This window comes from Tinamus guttatus, unplaced genomic scaffold, assembly GCF_059628265.1.
Source record: "Tinamus guttatus ecotype Peru unplaced genomic scaffold, ASM5962826v1 Tinamus_guttatus_pri_ptg000394l, whole genome shotgun sequence".
Taxonomy (NCBI): domain Eukaryota; kingdom Metazoa; phylum Chordata; class Aves; order Tinamiformes; family Tinamidae; genus Tinamus; species Tinamus guttatus.
Genome location: NW_028288928.1, coordinates 789,044 through 807,323, shown reverse-complemented (window position 1 = coordinate 807,323; position 18,280 = coordinate 789,044). Strand labels below are relative to the sequence as shown.

Sequence of the window (18,280 nt, the reverse complement as noted above, 5' to 3'; positions counted from 1 at the left end):
TTTTTGCCTGGTTGGGCCTGCAGATACAAAAAAGTGTCCTGGATTCCAGTGCTAGCTGAGAATAAAAGAACTGATGAAAACCTATGACATATGGGAACCTATGAGTTCTTGAGTGATTGTGATCAGCTGTGTGTTGACATCCTCAGCCAGTAGGATCAGAATCAAAAATATTTCCAGGCCCAATGATACTTCCAGAGGCATGAAACATTTACCTGCCTGACTTCCCTTAACTGGAAGCACCATAGAATTATAGAATGCTTAAGGTTGGAAGGGACCTCTAGAGGTCACCTAGTCCAACTTCCCTGCACTCGCAGGGTCACCTAGAGCATGTGGCACAGGGTGGCATCCAAGCGGGTTTGGAAGATCTCCAGAGAAGGAGACTCCACAACCTCTCTGGGCAGCCTGTTCCAGGGCTCTGTCACCCTCACTGTTAAGAGATTTTTCCATAGGTTGCTGTGGAACTTTTGATGCTTCAGTTTCTGGCCGTTTCCTCTAGTTCTGTCAGTGGCCACCACTGAAAAGAGGCCAGTACCATCCTCCTCACTGCCTCCCTTGAGGTACTTATAGACACTGATCAGGTCCCCTCTCAGCCTTCTCTTCTCCAGGCTGAACAGGCCCAGCCTCCTCAGCCTCTCCTCATAGGGCAGATGTTCGAGGCCCCTGATCATCCTCGTAGCCCTGCGCTGGACTCTCTCCAGCAGCTCCACATCCCTCTTGTACTGTGGAGCCCAGAACTGGACACAATACTCCAGATGCGGCCTCACTAGGGCTGAGTAGAGGGGCAGGATCACCTACCTCGACCTGCTGGAGATGCTCTTCTTAATGCACCCCAGGATCCCATTGGCCTTCTTGGCCACAAGAGCACACTGCTGCCTCTTGGTCACCTTGTTGTCCACCATGACGCTCAGGTCCTCCTCTGCAGAGCTGCTCTCTAGAAGGTCAGTCCCCAGCCTGTACTGGTGTCTGGGGTTATTCCTTCCCAGGTGCAGGACCTTGCACTTGACCTTGTTGAACTTCATGAGGTTTTTCACCGCCCAGTTGTCCTGTCTGTCCAGGTCCCTCTGGATGGCAAGTAGGAAAAGACCATTCATACCTGCAAGTAGGAAAAGACCATTCTCCAGTAGCATCCCTCCCTGGATAGCTGCCATTGCCTGGCAGTCGGCTTCAGCTAGTGGGGCATTTTACTGATGCCCTCCACCTGGTGCCCATTGTGGCAATGGGCCACTGCCACAAAGCCGAATGCTTTGCTCAACCTTCTCCACCTGGCAATCAAACCACCACTTCTACACTCAGACCCTGCTGCAGTCAGACCCCATCCCCTGGAGGATGAAAATGCCTTATCTGACTGTTTAATCCTTTGCTCATTGACAAAACAGAGCAGGGGCGCATGGTGGGCAGTCTGGCATCCTGGTGAGGAGTATCTCCAGCTATTGATTTCACCTATGAGCTACTCACCTCAGCAGCAAATATGAGATTTTCATATATTCAGAAAAAAAAAAGCTGTTTGTTGCACAACAGTTTAGAACAGAGAGCAGGCAGACACGCAGCCAGTACACCAGGAGTTGGAACAGGATCCAAAACATTCTATCTTTTGATGATTAAAATAATCCTTTTTAATTTGTCCTTTGGAGCAGGACAAATGTTGCTTATTACAAAATGCAGTATGTCCAACATATTTGTTTCTCTTTTTTATTTTTGCTAAGTTTCTGTGCTAAAATGGTTAAAATAAAAATAGATCTTACAACAAAAATACATTGCTTAAAAACTTACCAGACCTTTAACTTGTTTTTAAGTTTTACTAGATAAATTATGCATAGATATTTCTTTTGTTCATCTGCATTCAGAAAATACTGTATTACCTTACTTTACTCCCATCCCCCAAATTAAGTTACTTAGCATACATACAGAATATTGGCAAAGACTTAAAATATTCTAAAAATTAAAAGACTGTTGTTTTAGAATCAGCACTTGCTGCTTTGAATTTGCTAACCTTCTCTATTAGTAGTTCCATTTCTCATGGCTTGCAGAATAAACAGTTGCTGTTCGTGAGTGTTTCTAGTTAACAAGGCCACTCGTAATCAATATCAGTGTTTTCCAATAGATTTACTCTTTATACTATATGCAAGCAAAATTTGCTATACACAGGATCTGGGTACATGAATGACATGAATGTGTTTAATGTACTTCTCTAACTCCTCAAGCAGTAAAAGCAAATGATACACTTACAAACTATTCCTCATTAGAAGAACACAAAGACTGATTAACACTTCACTCATTCACATTTGAGACCAGACATCCATATTCCCACAGGACATCAGAATATTTTCTTTTACTGTTGTCAAACTGTACAGTCAGAAGATACTATGGCTTTCTCCCACAGCCGATTCGGCTACATTTGCAATGTTTTTACAAGAGATGTTGCATTATGATGACTCAGTCTCAGTACTTGTCTGTTCATATTGTGGGCTTATGTGGCTCCTTTTTGCATGGGCACAGGAGCTCAAGAACTCACTTATTATTTACCAGCAGTACATCAAATTGTTTGTGCAAATGGAAGGTGGATTTGAGGGAGCTCACTGTGTTGTGGAATTTTAGTGCAACAAACTGCTTGAATGGGCTGCCCACAAAGGTGCTGAGCTGGTCTGGAAAATCCATGACCGCATGGAGGAAGTGAAACCCAGGGTGTTTTTTTTGAGGTTCTTACCATTGTAGCTGAGCGTGGCATGAAACTAATTGCTTAAAGTCGTGCCTTGCTTTGCCCTAATAATCTTTATTCAGGTATAACATATTCAGGTATATTCTGACTACATTCACAGCCAGACAATATAGTTGTGATGCAGGTGTTTGTCTCGTCAAAGCCTTCTCCTATAGCCACAGTTCTTGAAGTGTGGTTCTGTAACAACTTAAACTCACGTAGGCTGAATATGACATGGTCCTGTTCTCCTTCCCGTGGTCCATGAATGTCCCTTCCCATACACTAGCTCATTTCTTGAGCTAGTAGTAATGAGCATGACCATGTAGCAAGTCAGCTCAGGAAACTCATCTAGCCATCTCAGGAAGCTCATCTAACTCATCAAAACCTAAACCAAACCAAAAGCCAATTCATGTCAGCCAGGTGCATTCATGAACCAGCAGACCTGGTGCTCACAGAGGTCACAGGCTGGGACATGGCAGGGTAAGTTGATGGGGAGCTATTCCCAGAGCGTTACCCCTAAAATGAGATGGGGAGTGACTGCCTGTGAAGGCTCTTCAACAAGGACATGTGATTTATTCCTGATGTGATTCCAGCTATTTCCAGCAAAGCAGGACAGCCTTGATTTTAGATGTAGGCAAAGGAGACAGGAGCTTGGGGCAATTTTATGTCTACTTTTGTCTGTGACAAGAGTCCTGAAAAGATCGATGTACTGCTGTGACTGTTGATGGAGGTGCTGAGGCATATTGGGTGGCAACTTCTGTTGGTGCAGAACAGTCTGTGAGTTACTGCTTTTACGGTTTTCTTCTCCTAAGCAAGAGCAGAAGCAACAAACCTGACTATGCAACACTCTCCTTGACTCTCCATCCCCTTTCATTCCAGCCCTGATTTCCCCTGGGATGGCAGGACCTTGTCCCAGTCCTAGTCTCAGGCTTTTATCATCTCCCATCACTCAAAACTCGGCTTTCCCTATGCTGCTGAAAGACTTGAGCTGACAATGAAACAATTGCATGCTCATCCAAAAAAAAAAAAATCATAAAAAAATACTGTTAACAAATTTGAAGACATATGAGGAAATAGTAACTTGCTTTTCTAGGAATGTGCTCACTTTTTATATCAATTGAGTTTCTTCTTATTTAACACAACTTTTTAAAAACATTTTATTTTTTTCAAGATAGCAATGTTTATTCTAAACCAAAAGTTAAAACTGAATGCTCTTATACAGTTTGCTACCTCTGGCCTGGCTTCAGAATAAAGTAATATGTCCTAACTGTAGGTCCAGGGGCAGTTCCTGTTTGGGTTTCTGTGGGGAAAATTGGAAAGCAAAAAAGACACCAAAAAAAAAAAAAAAAAAAAAAAAAAGAGAGAGAGAGAGAGAGAGTCAACTGCAGATTTAAATAACTGAGGGAAAGCCAGATAAGGTGCTAATGGGAAAAAATGATCTCCACTGCCAGAGGGAGGACTGAGGAAAAGCAATCTGCCAGCCCCTGCTGACAGGACTTTTGGACTTGTGCATATTTTCAATCGAAAGAATGTATTCCTTCCCCTTCATACCGTTACCTTTCTCTCCACCTCAACCTTGTATAGCAAATTTAGCCTGTGTCCTTTTCTGGCTTGTGCATCCCTGTGAAGACTGAAGATCACATGCCTGCGACTTGGCAGTAATAGTATCCAGCAAGAGGAGAAGCAATTAGCTTGTTTTGTGTGTCAATAAAGCCAGCGAGTAGGACTTGGAACACACACATGGAGCTAAACTGCTGAGAAAGGGAGAGTGACTTTTCCAATTATAACAGCACATTGACGCACAGGTCAGAGGTCGAAATATTAAAAAGAGGTTAATAGGTCTCTTGAGAAGCACTGGTAAGGCACAGCAGCTCTGCATACTTGTAGACAATGTAACCAGCCACAACATTAGCCCTTCCAACCGAAAGGCTTGTGTGCAGAGCTCAATTAGTAAAAGCTGTGCAGCAATTGGAATGCTACGTCTGGGAGATGCCCTGCCCAGGAGCAACGTAACATTGTGCTGCAACATCCTCCAGGACCCAAAGGTGCTCTGCGAGGCACGGAGCCTGTCAGGCTGAAACAGAATCTGCCTCATGCAACAATTTAGGGAAAAAATAATGGTGACAGCGCCCTTTAAAACAGTCAAATGACCTTTCTTATGACTAGACTTTATTTTTTTTCTTTTTTTCTTTTCCCACAACTGCCTGAATTAGCACCACTTTGCTCTTAATAATATTGGAGCAGAATTCAAGTGCACTGTGCATCCACAATTAGAGCTAGATTTTTCTTCTGGAGTGTTGAGCTTCTGTTTTGTTATTAAAATTGAGTATCCCCTATGACTCTTCTGTGATCCATTATTCTCTTCTGCCCTAGAGACAGACTGTCACTGGGAATTGCAGCTCATGTGGTTCACAACATATAGGTGCAGGGTTCTGGTCTTTCCCCCATGGTGGCCAGAGTGTTCGGTGTAGCATGGGCATGGGCAAAGACAAAAGCACCCCAGGATCCATGTCCTGTGTTCTGTATGTTCACACCACCAGCCCACGTTGACCTGAGGTGTGCAGCAGCACAGTCCATGCGGTTCTCAAGTCCCACCTGAAGCCCCTACAAGACATCATAGCCCTACGCCATGGATGAACTGCAGCCATTTTCTCTACCCAGATTATTGTCTGATTTGACATCTGCCTCATGGGACATAAACTGATGTATTAAAGATGATACAGATGTCCATGCTTTTTACTAGCTTGTACAGTCTGCTGTACACACAAAGGAAGAGACTGTTGAAACCTTCTGTGTTGTGCTCTAATGATGCTTGAGAATGAGCAGAATTCCAGACAGTTTGAATATTTGATGAAATTTAGAACAATATGGGGCCAGGCCTATGCTTATTTGCAATAAGGCACATGTATGAATTTTCCCTGATTTGGGGAAGAAATTAAGTCCCTGTGAAACTGTGTTTGCCTGCTTGGTATTACATTATAGGTTATACATTTAAGCCACTGAGAAGGGGCTCTGGTTTGTCTGTAAACTCCATGGCTTTTGTGGTTTTGTTACAGGGATTTTATGCCCTGAATTTAAATATATTGGGAAATAATGTTCTGTTCCAGAGCCCACCCAAAAGATTGGTGGTCTTCCCAGTGCCCTGATCAGGCAATATGAAGGGAATTCAAAACATACATCCGACCAAAACCCTATGTAACCAAAGTTTCTGTGTGCTCCACACCAAACAAACAAATGCTGAGCTTAGTGACTTTTACAGTCAATATGCTTCATCATCTGTACAATAGCTTGGTAGCTGCAGGTAGATCAAAGGCTTCCTTTCAGTTCCAAAAGAGAGGATGTTTTACAGTGAAATCATGACAGTTGTTTCTGCTAAGCAAAGTACTGCATGGTTCTGTGACTGAGATAAAGCTGTACCTCTTGGAAGGAAAATCTCAGTCACTCTGTGGTTATGTCATCCTTGCTATGGGTGGAAGCTGTTTTGATGGGTAACATTTGTTATTTTCGCTGAAATCTGAAAGATCTGTCTACATGTTTTGGTGTGTGTGTTTTTTTTTCTTTTTCCTAGTATAGGATGTGAGTGAGGGAAAAATAACTAAATTGAACTTTTAGTAGACTGAGATACAGTGCAAAAAGACTCAAAGAAATGAACATTCTCACAATTATGCACAGTAAGGCATTCTTACCCAGTTTTTCTCATGTAAAGTAAACCAAGAAAAACAGAGCTGTTATGACTTTACCCACCTACAGACAAAGCCTGAGAAGATCCAATTTCTCAGACCTTTGTCAAATTTTCAGTCTATCTAGTGGGAATTTTTTTCTCTCCCTTAAAAGATAAATAAGTTAAGTAGTCTCAATGGACAAAGGTTTTAATGTGAGAAAACAAATGTCACTTCTCTCTCTCTCCGCTCTTCTCCTTCTTCCCCTACTGCATATGTTACGCCATGAGATCATCTAACATATACACATCAACAAATATACACAGATACTGATGTATGTATATCTAAATTTGATTTTTAAAAAATGCATTACAAATCATAAAAATAAAATGAGACACTTGCAGCAGATTAAATAAAACAGTCACTGATGAAATAATATTTAACCTGGTCCTTAAAACTTCTTGAATATGCTACCAAACACATTTTCAAAGTGATGCTTGAATACTAACCAACTCTCTTGGATTTTGCTTCATATCTGGTGGCTCTTGGGTACTCAGAAGCTTTGCCATGTGGCAGATGATGTTCAGAAATGTTGGCCAGCCTGTTATCTTCTGTGCCCAATATGAGTATCTCTTCCAGGTGATCTCCAAGCTGATAAGCTTGCCATCTACAAACACAGATACCCGGGCAACAGTGCAAAAGTATGGAAGTTGGGCTGCCAAGTAGGAGCAGGAGGGGCTGTCTTAGAGTGTTGGAGCACTATGACAGAGACTGCTAACGTTTCTCACTACTATTTGGTGTGTGCCTACTCATAAGCACACACCAAAATCTTCTTCTGGTTGATAGCTACAGGTTGTCCACCACAGACCTTGGAGAGAGAAATGGAATAAGATCTCTAAGCATTTATAGCCAGGAGATATTTGAAAATACGCCATTACACTATACATCAGGATGGGTACACAGCTGAGTCACAGAAGATTCCATCATTTTTGCCCTAAAACAAAAATGTGGAGGCACATTTCTGCCCACTTCTGTGGAATGACATACATTGTGGAAAACATCCATCCTGGAACAGCTTAAGTTTGGCCAGTTCTGCTCAAGGCTTTATATCTTGACGCCTTCCCCCCAACACCTGTTATCTCCAAATAAGGATTGCCATAAAATTAGCAACAAAAAACACTCTAATACTGGAAATAGCATGAGTTTCACATATGCAGAAAGTATTGTCAACCATATACACATGTTGCAAGTTTCCTAGCTTCTATTGCAATCTTTCTTAGGCTTTTAGTGTATTTCTGTGTGTCTCATTTCTAGTTTTCTATAAAAGCTAAAACGATAGAAGTTCCAGTGCTTGCCAGCATTATGCCACGTGAATTTGAGGAACTGGAGTATTTTTATCTAGCACATGGACTTCTATCATCTGCATTAAGTGAGAAGTTGATTTTGTGGGTAAGTTATCAGTAATTGCAGGGGAATTCCTTTAAAGTCAGACACTGAAATACTGTAGAGCAAAAGATTTCTTGGCTACTTTCTGCTAATATTGCACAGAGCTTATGCAAAATTAAATATTTTCACTAGGTTTCCTCCAAAAAATTTTACCCTGTTGCAGACACTTGTGAATAATTTCAACATGAAGACTTGAAGAACTTCTGACTTATAAGGAGCTAAATAATAGCCTTATAACAACAACAACAACAAAAATGTTGAGCAAACTTAGAGATAGGCAGAACTACTTTTAGCATACACCTTGGTAAGAAAACAGTAATAAATATACTTCCAAATTCAAAAATGAGTCACAAGGATGTTGCTCATGCAAAATCTCAATGAGTCTATTTATTTTCTTTCTCTCTTGACCTTTCTCACTTCAGTGACTTTGAACTACTTGATATTCATTACAACATGACTAGAACTGGATTGTAAAATTAGTGAGGCTGGAACATTCAGATGTCTTAGTGTAGCTGCCTAACTTACGGGTTGCAAGTAGAATATGTGAATCAGCCTACCTGTTACTTAAGAATGCCAAATGATGGTTTCCTATTCAGAAAATGCAGAGAAGTTGTTAATGATGCATAGTTCCCTATTACTGGTGTTAACCTGGCATTAACTCTCTCACTAGAAAATTGCAGTCTGGCCAATAGTCTTCAAATATTGTTTTAACTATTGTTTGTGCTTATATGGACTTTTGTAGACAAAGCTGGTTTCCTATTGTTTTCCACTGTTGCTTAATAAGCCAGCAAGGCCAAGGTGAGCTCTGGAAGAAGAAGAGTATATGTGTCTTTTAAGTCATACAATCATAGAATCATTAAGGCTGGAAGGGACCTTTAGAGATCATCTAGTCCACCCCCCTGCACATGCAGGGTCACTTAGAGCATCTTACACAGGATTGTGTTCAAGCAGGTTTTGAAGATCTCCAGAGAAGGACATTCCACAACCTCGCTTTGCAACCTGTTCCAGTGCTCTGTCACCCTCACTGTTAAGAAATTTTTCCTTAAGATCCTGTGGAACTTTTGATGCTTCGGTTTGTAGCTGTTTCCTCTTGTCCTATCGCTGGCCACCGCTGAAAAGAGGCTGCCCCATCCTCCTCACTGCCTCCCTTGAGGTACTTATAGACACTGATTAGATCCCCTCTCAGCCTTCTCTTCTCCAGGCTGAACAGGCCCAGCTCCCTCAGCCTCTCCTCATAGAGCAGATGTTCCAGGCCCCTGATCATCCTTGTGGCCCTGCGCTGGACTCTCTCCAGCAGCTCCACATCCCTCTTATGCTGTGGAGCCCAGAACTGGACACAATACTCCAGATGCAGCCTCACCAGGGCTGAGTAGAGGGGCAGGATCACCTCCCTCGACCTGCTGGAGATGCTCTTCTTAATGCACCCCAGGATCCCACTGGCTTTCTTGCCACGAGGGCACACTGCTGCCTCATGGTCAACTTGTCGTCCACCACAACGCCCAGGTCTTTCTCCGCAGAGCTGCTCTCCAGAAGGTCGGTCCCCAGCCTGTACTGTTGTCTAGGGCTATTCCTCCCCAGGTGCAGAACCTTGTACTTGGCCTTGTTGAATTGCATGAGGTTTTTCACCGCCCAGTTGTCCAGTCTGTCCAGGTCCCTCTGGATGGCAGTGCAGCCCTCTGGGGTATCGGCTACTCCTCCCAGTTTTGTGTCATCAGCAAACTTGCTGAGGGAGCACTCTGTGCCTTCATCCAGGTCATTGATGAATAAATTGAACAGGACTGGACCGAGGACTGACCCCTGGGGGACCCCGCTAGCTACAGGCCTCCGACTACACTCTGCACTGCTGATCACCACCCTCTGAGCTCTGCCATCCAGCCAGTTCCTAATCCACCTCAGTGTCTGCTCATGTATTCCACACTTCTGGAGCTTGCCCAAGAAGATGTTGTGAGGGACGGTGTCAAGCCTTGAAGTCGAGATAGATGACATCCACTGCGCTCCCTTCATCTATCCAGCTGGTCATTCCATCATAGAAGGCTATCGGGTTGGTTAAGCATGATTTCCTCTTGGTGAATCCATGCAGATTACTCCTGAGCACCTTCTTGTCCTCCACATGCTTAGGGACAACAGCCAGGACGAGCTGTTCCATCGCTTTTCCAGGGATGGAAATGAGGCTGACCGGCCTGTAGTTGCCTGTCATTTACGTCATCAGCTGTCTTTCACCAACAGCTGGTGAAATAGCTGTCTTTGGATAGGATAACCAATACTTTGAAAATTTGCCCTGTAAGTCGATTAGCCAACTAACTTGCATCTGTTAGATTGCTATTGTTTGTACTGGACAATAATAATGATGAAAGTAAGTTCAATCTAGTAAGTAAAATGTTAAGCAACTGCTAAGAAAATGGCAAATTGAGCTACAAAGAGGTAAAGCATAAAACATGATGTCAATGCCATTATTCCTAATTCTTCCTTCAGATTTTTCTTTCAGCATTTATCTCATGTACTTTCCTTGGCAGACCCTTAGAGAACCTCCCAAACAGGAGGCTCTTTCCATGAGTCTGGGATCTTTGCCTGTCACACTCCAGAATAGAAACGCTGACAATCCAGATTTTCCTGCAGTGAAAAAGGAGAGCTGTATATCCTTCTTGGACATTTCCCCAACTCATCCCTTACTGTTTTATTCTTTAAAGACAGATATACTCTCTACTAGTTTCCCCTCGTTCTTTTCCTTTTCTACTGCTTTATTTAGTGCTAACACTGTAAATCCATTTTTCTGTTAGTGGAAATGTGAGAAAGACTTGGATTCATTTCTGTGGTAAATGTCATCCCATGTTTTTTAACATGAAAAAAAAAAGTTTTCTTTAAATTAGGCATTTGGTATTAAACTCTATGTATTCTTGGGAAGTTTAATAGACTTGTTTTTTGGGCTGAATTTGACCTTCGGCTGTAACAATATTACTTGCAAAGCTGAGAAAGAGATGGACAGCATAAATAAGCTACAAATATGAGATTACAAATACCGGAAGGTAGATCATGCAATAAAGGTATTTTCTAACTTTCAGACTTGCTTAGCTTGGAGACATGAACTCTAAAATGTCTACCAGGGACTATCAACTATCTTGAAGGCAATAACCACTCAGTGAATGCAGGAGATCACAGGGACAGGGGATCCAAGAGCTCTCTCCCTACATACCCAGGGAATGTGTATCTGTCAATACTTTAGAATAACAAATATCACTCTGTAATACTGTTTATGGCTTATGGGGAACCCTGGTGATTAAAACTATATCAGAGAACATGAATTGGACTATTTAAAAAATATATTTTGACTCACTCACATCATACTCTGTACCTTGTCTAAGTAGTTTTTCGGTTAATTTCAGGGTCAATCTACCTCTCTCCCCAAAAAATTCAACTGACAGTAACACCGATATAATTCATAGAATGAAAGGATGCAACATCTAAAAAATGTACCCCGTTATTAAAATTTAAATTTTAATATATTTTTCAAGTGAATAACTTTTGACCTTTTTGAAACTCCTATCAAAATGGGGAGTTAAACTTGTTTTGTGATAAATAAGTCCATGGGTATTGAGGCCTAAACTGTAAAGGGGGTATTTCTAGGGAGTGAAAAGAGCAAATGGAAACTGCACAAACCAATTTGCTGTGTTCACAATGCTTCAGAGCTCTGAATGCCATCTTGCATGGAAAATACCTTAGCAGATTTTTCTAGCCATCTGAAACCACTCTAATATATTAAAAAATGGCACTGACACTTCCCCATTTTTATAGGGAGTACCTTGTCAAGACATAAGTGAAATGAGTAAAAGAGAGCTCTGACTATTTCTGCAAACTACTGAAACACTGTCCCCAGTTAGTACAACTGCTCTGGTTTCCTAAAACATATTTGTTCTACAAGAATTTTCATCTTCATTAAAATGCTTTTTACAATAAAATGAAAAAAAATCACAAATATAACCATGAAGTTCCGGGTCATATCATGATGAGTCTGAAAAAAAAATGTCATTGACACTGATACTATTGGTACTGACCCAATGGCAATCTAGTTACTAGATGTCTAGACTTCACTGGTTTTACAGGTAGAGATGTAGAGGTAGAGATGTCTATGTAGAGTAAGATGCCCCACAATAGGCAAAGGGAGCTTTCCACCACCACTTGCTCTCTGTATGTAGAGCTCACCTTAAAATATAGTTTGCTGTTCATGGGTTCATTGGCTCTTTTTTCTCATTTTCATAGTTTTTCAGGAATGCCTTAGGGCCATTTTCTTCTTGTCTCCATGCATGTTCTTCTCATGCTGGCTTTATTTTCCTTTACATTTTTACAGATGGTGTTGCCGGTGTCTTGCAGCACTATGCCATAAAAAATTATCAGTACCCGCTAAAAAAATATACCCACTAAGCCAACAAAGGTGGGCTTAGAGTAGAACATATTCTAGAGAAGCTGGAGGTATAATAGAGTGTCTGTTGGTATACCAACATGACCCCATAGCACCACTGGCATCAAGCTGCTAAATCCATTATTTCCCAAGACAAAAATGATTTAGGAGGTGATATTGATCATCTCTATAAGAATTATTCTCAGTACTTCTCAGACGACTTAATACATTTCTTGCTGGATTAAGCCTTATTCTGTGCATATCTTCTAAGACAATTAGGAAGTAATTTCTATTGTTATGAAAAGCGGCCGGTTAGCTCAGTTGGTTAGAGCGTGGTGCTAATAACGCCAAGGTCGCGGGTTCGATCCCCGTACGGGCCACCCATCTTTATGGGCCCTGATGGGATGCACTGCACCCCAGAGTGCTGCAAGAGCTGGTGGATGTCATAGCTAAGCCGCTCTCCATCATCTTTGAAAGATCCTGGAGAATGGGGGAGGTGCCCGAAGACTGGAAGAAGGCCAATGTCACGCCAGCCTACAAAAAAGGCAAGAAGGAGGACCAAGGCAACTACAGGCCAGTCAGCCTCACCTGTGTCCCCGGAAAAGTGACGGAACAGCTCATACTGGTTGTTGTCTCCAGGCACATGGAGGACAAGAAGGTGCTCAAGAGTAGTCGGCATGGATTCACCAAGGGGAAATCTTGCTTGACTAACCTGATAGCGTTCTATGATGGAATGACCGGCTGGATAGATGAGGGGAGAGCAGTGGATGTCGTCTATCTCCACTTCACCAAGACTTTGGGTGACAGCACTGAAACAGGCTGCCCAGAGAGGTTGTGGAGTCTCCTTCTCTAGAGATCTTCAAAACCTGTTGCACCTTGTGAAGAAACGGACTCAGTCTGGGGTGCAGAGTGAGACAACTTTATTTCCAAACCGACTTCTTTTTATACTTTCTTAACACAAGTGTTGCAAAGCGCACAACCAATCAGCATCTGGCCACCTGCGCGGTTGTCTGGCTTTGTTTCTTTTCTTCTGGCAAGACACGTCGCACACGAGGCAGGGGGAGGTGTTCCTCAGTCCTCGTCTTTCTCGGCTCTGTCCCCCATCTGCTGCAAAGACTGACACCCTTGTGGTTAACTATCTGCTAACAAGGTACTATTGTCTTTGAACAAGCCTCCACATCTCACCCTTCTTTATTTGTTTTTGTTTGAACAGCCATGACTTAATTAAATGATCTATCCTTAAACACATAACAAGAAACAAAGCAGGCACACTAACAATAAACGAAATATGCCAAACATCAACAGGCTGTCCTACTAGACAGGTTACAAACGGATTTACTGGACTAGATAGTATAACATGTCCTGTCAAATTTGATTGGCCAGAATTACCCATATGTAGGTTTTAGCTTGGGACAGCATCCACTGCTGTGTGGATGATGTCACGGTGGTGTGGATGATGGTGATGACTGTGTTAAAAAAGGCTTAATCCATCGAGCAGGTACCCATCTTGGCCCTGAGCCTGTAGAAACACAAGCATATCCTCTACCCCAGGTTATTAAAGATCCAATTAATAGTTCCCAAAAGTTTTTGAAGATCATTCAAAGTCCTTATGTCTGTCTTTAAGGTCAATGATTGTGGTCGAATTTGATGATCAGAAATTCTCCATCCTAAATATCGCCAAGGCGGACTTTCCTGTACTTTATCTTCTGCAATTTTTAATCCTGCAGCTGATGCTGCTCGCGTAATCTGATGCAGAGCCTCTTCTGCTGTTTCCTTTTGCTCTGCAGCAATCAATATATCGTCCATATCTTCCCATTGGCACAGTACAGGGTGGTATCGGAGTCCATACCATTATCTTAATTTCTCCTATGAAATCTGCGTTGATAACTGCAGGTAACACAAACAGCCCTTGTCTCGTTGTTGAAAATCGCCCAATCAATAGTGCTGCCATTCCTCGCCCCAGGGGGCCGTGGACACCAGTTGGAATTAGCACAACTGATGTATCAGTAATTAGCACTTCTATTGTGGTGGCCAGGTCCACCCCGGCGCTGCCGCTTGTGCTGGCGCACAAGCGGCGGCTGCTTCCCGGTGGGAGCCACTCCGAGGGGTGATTTGCCGTCATGGCGCGACCCCCCGCCGCGCTCCGCTTGAAGTTTCCCGAAGGGGCTAGCGGTCGACCTTCCTTATCAAATTTTGATCGACACTGATTAGCATAGTGTTGTCCTTTGTGGCAGCGCGGACATAGTCCAGGCGCTCCTTTGTTTGCTTGTGTTTTCGGACAGTATTTACGAATATGCCCAAATTGGCCACAAGCAAAACATGGCCTTTTCATAGACATTGTTGCAAATGTTTCGGCCATCAGTGAATATTCATACTGTTTGGTACCGACATTAATACATGCTTTTAGCATGTCATCAATAGTAGGATCCTTTAGTGGCCGCAAAACTCTCTGGCAATCAGGGTTAGCATTCTCAACTGCTAGTTGCTTAAAAATGTAGCTTCGTGCTTGTTCATTATCAATTTGTTTCTCCAGAGCCTCATTAAGCCGATCCAAAAACTTCATATATGGCTCATTCGCATCTTGTCTTATGCTAACAAAAGGTTGTCTTTGTTTACCACTCTCCGGAACGGCCTTAAGGGCGCGGAGAGCAAGTGCCTTAACTTGTTGCAAGCCCTCAGGGGGGATTTCTGCTTGTGCTGTTGTAGCACTGTGATCGCCCTCCCCCATTAGCACGTCCACAGTAACAGCCCGTAAAGGACCTTTTTTCGACAGCCGCTGGTTTTCCTCCCCCTGAGCTCGAGCAAGCTCTCTCATTTTCGATTCCCACATCGTGTATTGCATATCAGTCATAATGAGGCGAAACAAAGTTTTAAAATCATGGGGAGTAAAAACCGAAGAATCACAAAGAGATTGTATAAGGTGGGTGGTATATGGTGCGCCAAGGCCATGATCTGTCACCGTACGTCGCACGTCCTTAATAAGATTATACGACAAACCTTCCCAACGCGGATTCTGGTCTGGTGCACAGATAACGGGAAAGGCTTTCAGCATGCCCACATCCCCCGCCTGTTTTGCTCCTCGTTTTACTGAGGCCCATTTATCGTGAGGATCCGGGGGGTATAGGTCTGGCTCCTTTCCAGGGTCAATAGGACCCGGACCAAAAGGATCATCGTCCTGTTCATCAGGTGGCAGTACCGCAAAGGCTTTTGCAGCACGTTTTCTTTTCTGATTCTCATCAGGACACGATTGAGGTAAAGGAGGCGCGGAGGGGATGGCAGGGGCCCCGATCCCGTCATTTATGTTCGACTGCAACCCACTATGAGATTTCAATATTTCGAGTACAACTCGCCATTGTGGCAACAGGTTAGCAGCAGCCTTATCACCGCGCGTGGCACTATCCCACAGTCGGACCCCAATTTGGTCCCATCTTTCCAGATTAAAAACATTCTTACTATTCACCGAAGGATCGTCTTTAGAAGCCCACGCAAGAACCTTTTGCAGCTCTTCTTCACCTAATTTTTTTTCTTTGCGGTTTCAAGTTTTTAGGAGAAGCTTCTAAATCGTCCTTTTGTTCCTTCATTAGGTATGAACCCATAGTTCCCAGCCGCTTACCTCTTTCCTTTCAAGAGGCTTTTAGTGTGCACACAAAGTAAGCTTCCTTTCAGCTTGATCCTTACGCTTCCTTTCAGCGTGATTCCCGGGAGTTCAGCTGGGCGGTGCAACCGGAGAGACAGCTAGTCTTCGTGCCCCACGTTGGGCGCCATTTGTTGCACCTTGTGAAGAAACGGACTCAGTCTGGGGTGCAGAGTGAGACAACTTTATTTCCAAACCGACTTCTTTTTATACTTTCTTAACACAAGTGTTGCAAAGCGCACAACCAATCAGCATCTGGCCACCTGCGCGGTTGTCTGGCTTTGTTTCTTTTCTTCTGGCAAGACACGTCGCACACGAGGCAGGGGGAGGTGTTCCTCAGTCCTCGTCTTTCTCGGCTCTGTCCCCCATCCGCTGCAAAGACTGACACCCTTGTGGTTAACTATCTGCTAACAAGGTACTATTGTCTTTGAACAAGCCTCCACAAAAACCCACTTGGACACAGTCCTGTGCCACGTGCTAGGTGACCCTGCGTGTGCAGGGGGGTTGGACTAGATGATCTCTAGAGGTCCCTTCCAACCTTAAGCATTCTGTAATTCTATGATTCTACGAAAAGTCTTGTAGGATTACTTTCCAACTGATATTTTATTTTGGACCAAGGAAGACTTACTGTTCATGCATTTCTCACATAAGCCCACAGAGAGACTTGGATTTTTACAAAGCAAGCCAGAGGATTTAGTTCATAACCAGGAAAGCCATTGAATCTAAAGCCAGTGGTACTTCCCATGGACATAAAATTTTTCATATGGTTATGAGTTCCAATTTTTCTTACATTTATGAATTCCACCCTATTAATGGAAGGCAAGCGTGAGAGGGGTGCTTTGAAGCTCTCTGCCAACAACAATTTTTGCTTGTTTCTTCTGTATTTTTTTTTGCCTTAAAGGATGTGCTTGTTGTTTGTTATTTATCCAGATTAATCGGCCTCCCACACCAGGTTGGGAGTGTGAGCTGGATTTTATCCTGGCCTGCAGGCTTTCAAGAGAATCATTAAAATGATTGTAAGAAAACACTGGAAATAAGATTCCTGGAAGTAATTCCCAGCTGTCATGCTGAATTATGGAGTGACTTAGAGCTGGTAAGTTTTTCATGTCTCTACTTACTACTCTCTAAAGTGAACAAAGTAAAACATATTTCAGAAGAATGTAATGAGTTACCAAAATTACATTCTCTGGAAGAAGAAGTGAGCTGTCTAGTCCATGGAATTAGTGTTTTGCTGTCATGAAGCAGTCTTCTCTCCTACACAAAACAAGGAAAACCCCTGTAACATCAGTACTTCGTGACTGATGACTGACAGCTTCCATCAAATTCATAATTACAGGCAAAACCCACATCCATTTCTTCATAATAAATGTTTGGAATTGTGTAATTGTGATGTAAGAAGAAAAAGTTTACACAATTTATTTATTTTTTTCTAAAGAGGATAGGGGAATAGCATGAGTTAGTGCTCAGTTTCAAATAAACTTCATCAAAAAATAAATTTGTATTTTGCTTTCCTATACGTTACACATTTTCCAGGTTATGTTAGATATACATATTCATTTCATATGAAATGTATTTGTTATTTTCTGGTTTTCCTCCAAGACATTTTACCATTATCCTGCCAGGACAGTATGTTGTCTGACCACTTCCCCATTGCAATTAAGGATTGAAACCACTTGCTTACGCACAACGGAGACCATCATACCTAACCCCAAAGGAGGCCAGAAACTCCTAGCACATTGCATTTCCCAGACCAACCAGGAGGCCCAGGGCACGGAAGGACAGTGTGCTATTTGCAACAAGGGCTGGCACACTGACAATCCACACGAGTGCAGCGCTTCAAAATAAAGACCAAAAAAAAAAAAAAAAAAAAGGAGGAGGGGGTGGAATTTAATGTATCTCACAGAGAGGTACTCGCTGAACTTTCATAGTAAAAAGAGACACATTACTTAAAAATCAGCTATTCCAAACACAGTGACAAAGAGCCAGTCTCAGGGAGTGTTGTTTAATGTGCAGAATCAGAGATCTGAACTGATCTGAACTGATCTGAATTGATCTGAACAGCCATACAAACACAAAATTGGTACTAAGCCACACAGCCTTCCCCAGGAATCTCATTTTGCTGCTTCTTTCCTCATCCCATCTTTTCCTCAGTTCCTTCTCTAGTGCCAGAGCCAAAGAGGAGGAGCGGAGACGATGCCTTGGGGTGCCAGGGGTGGGATATAAAAGAGGAGGAGGCAGTTGCTGTCTTTGGATGGACCTCATTGGCTTCAGTGTGTTTTGGGTCAGACCCATCGTGCTCAACAAATTTAAATGTGAGCCGCATGCAGGAAAGTGAGATTCGGAATCTTCCTATCAGGGAGATGAAAGTGATGGGTGAATCTGCAGTACAATTTTCACGAGCCTATTTTTCAGGTATGGGAATAGGACTCAGCAACCATGAATACGAACCCGCT

At 42.9% G+C, this 18,280-nt stretch overlaps 1 non-coding gene across 1 annotated transcript; it reads left to right on the top strand.

The window, feature by feature from the left end:
• The first annotated feature begins 12,499 nt into the window (after positions 1-12,499).
• Positions 12,500-12,573, top strand: TRNAI-AAU (transfer RNA isoleucine (anticodon AAU)). The gene has a single exon. It is a non-coding gene; the product is annotated as a tRNA-Ile (tRNA).
• Positions 12,574-18,280: the final 5,707 nt, after the last annotated feature.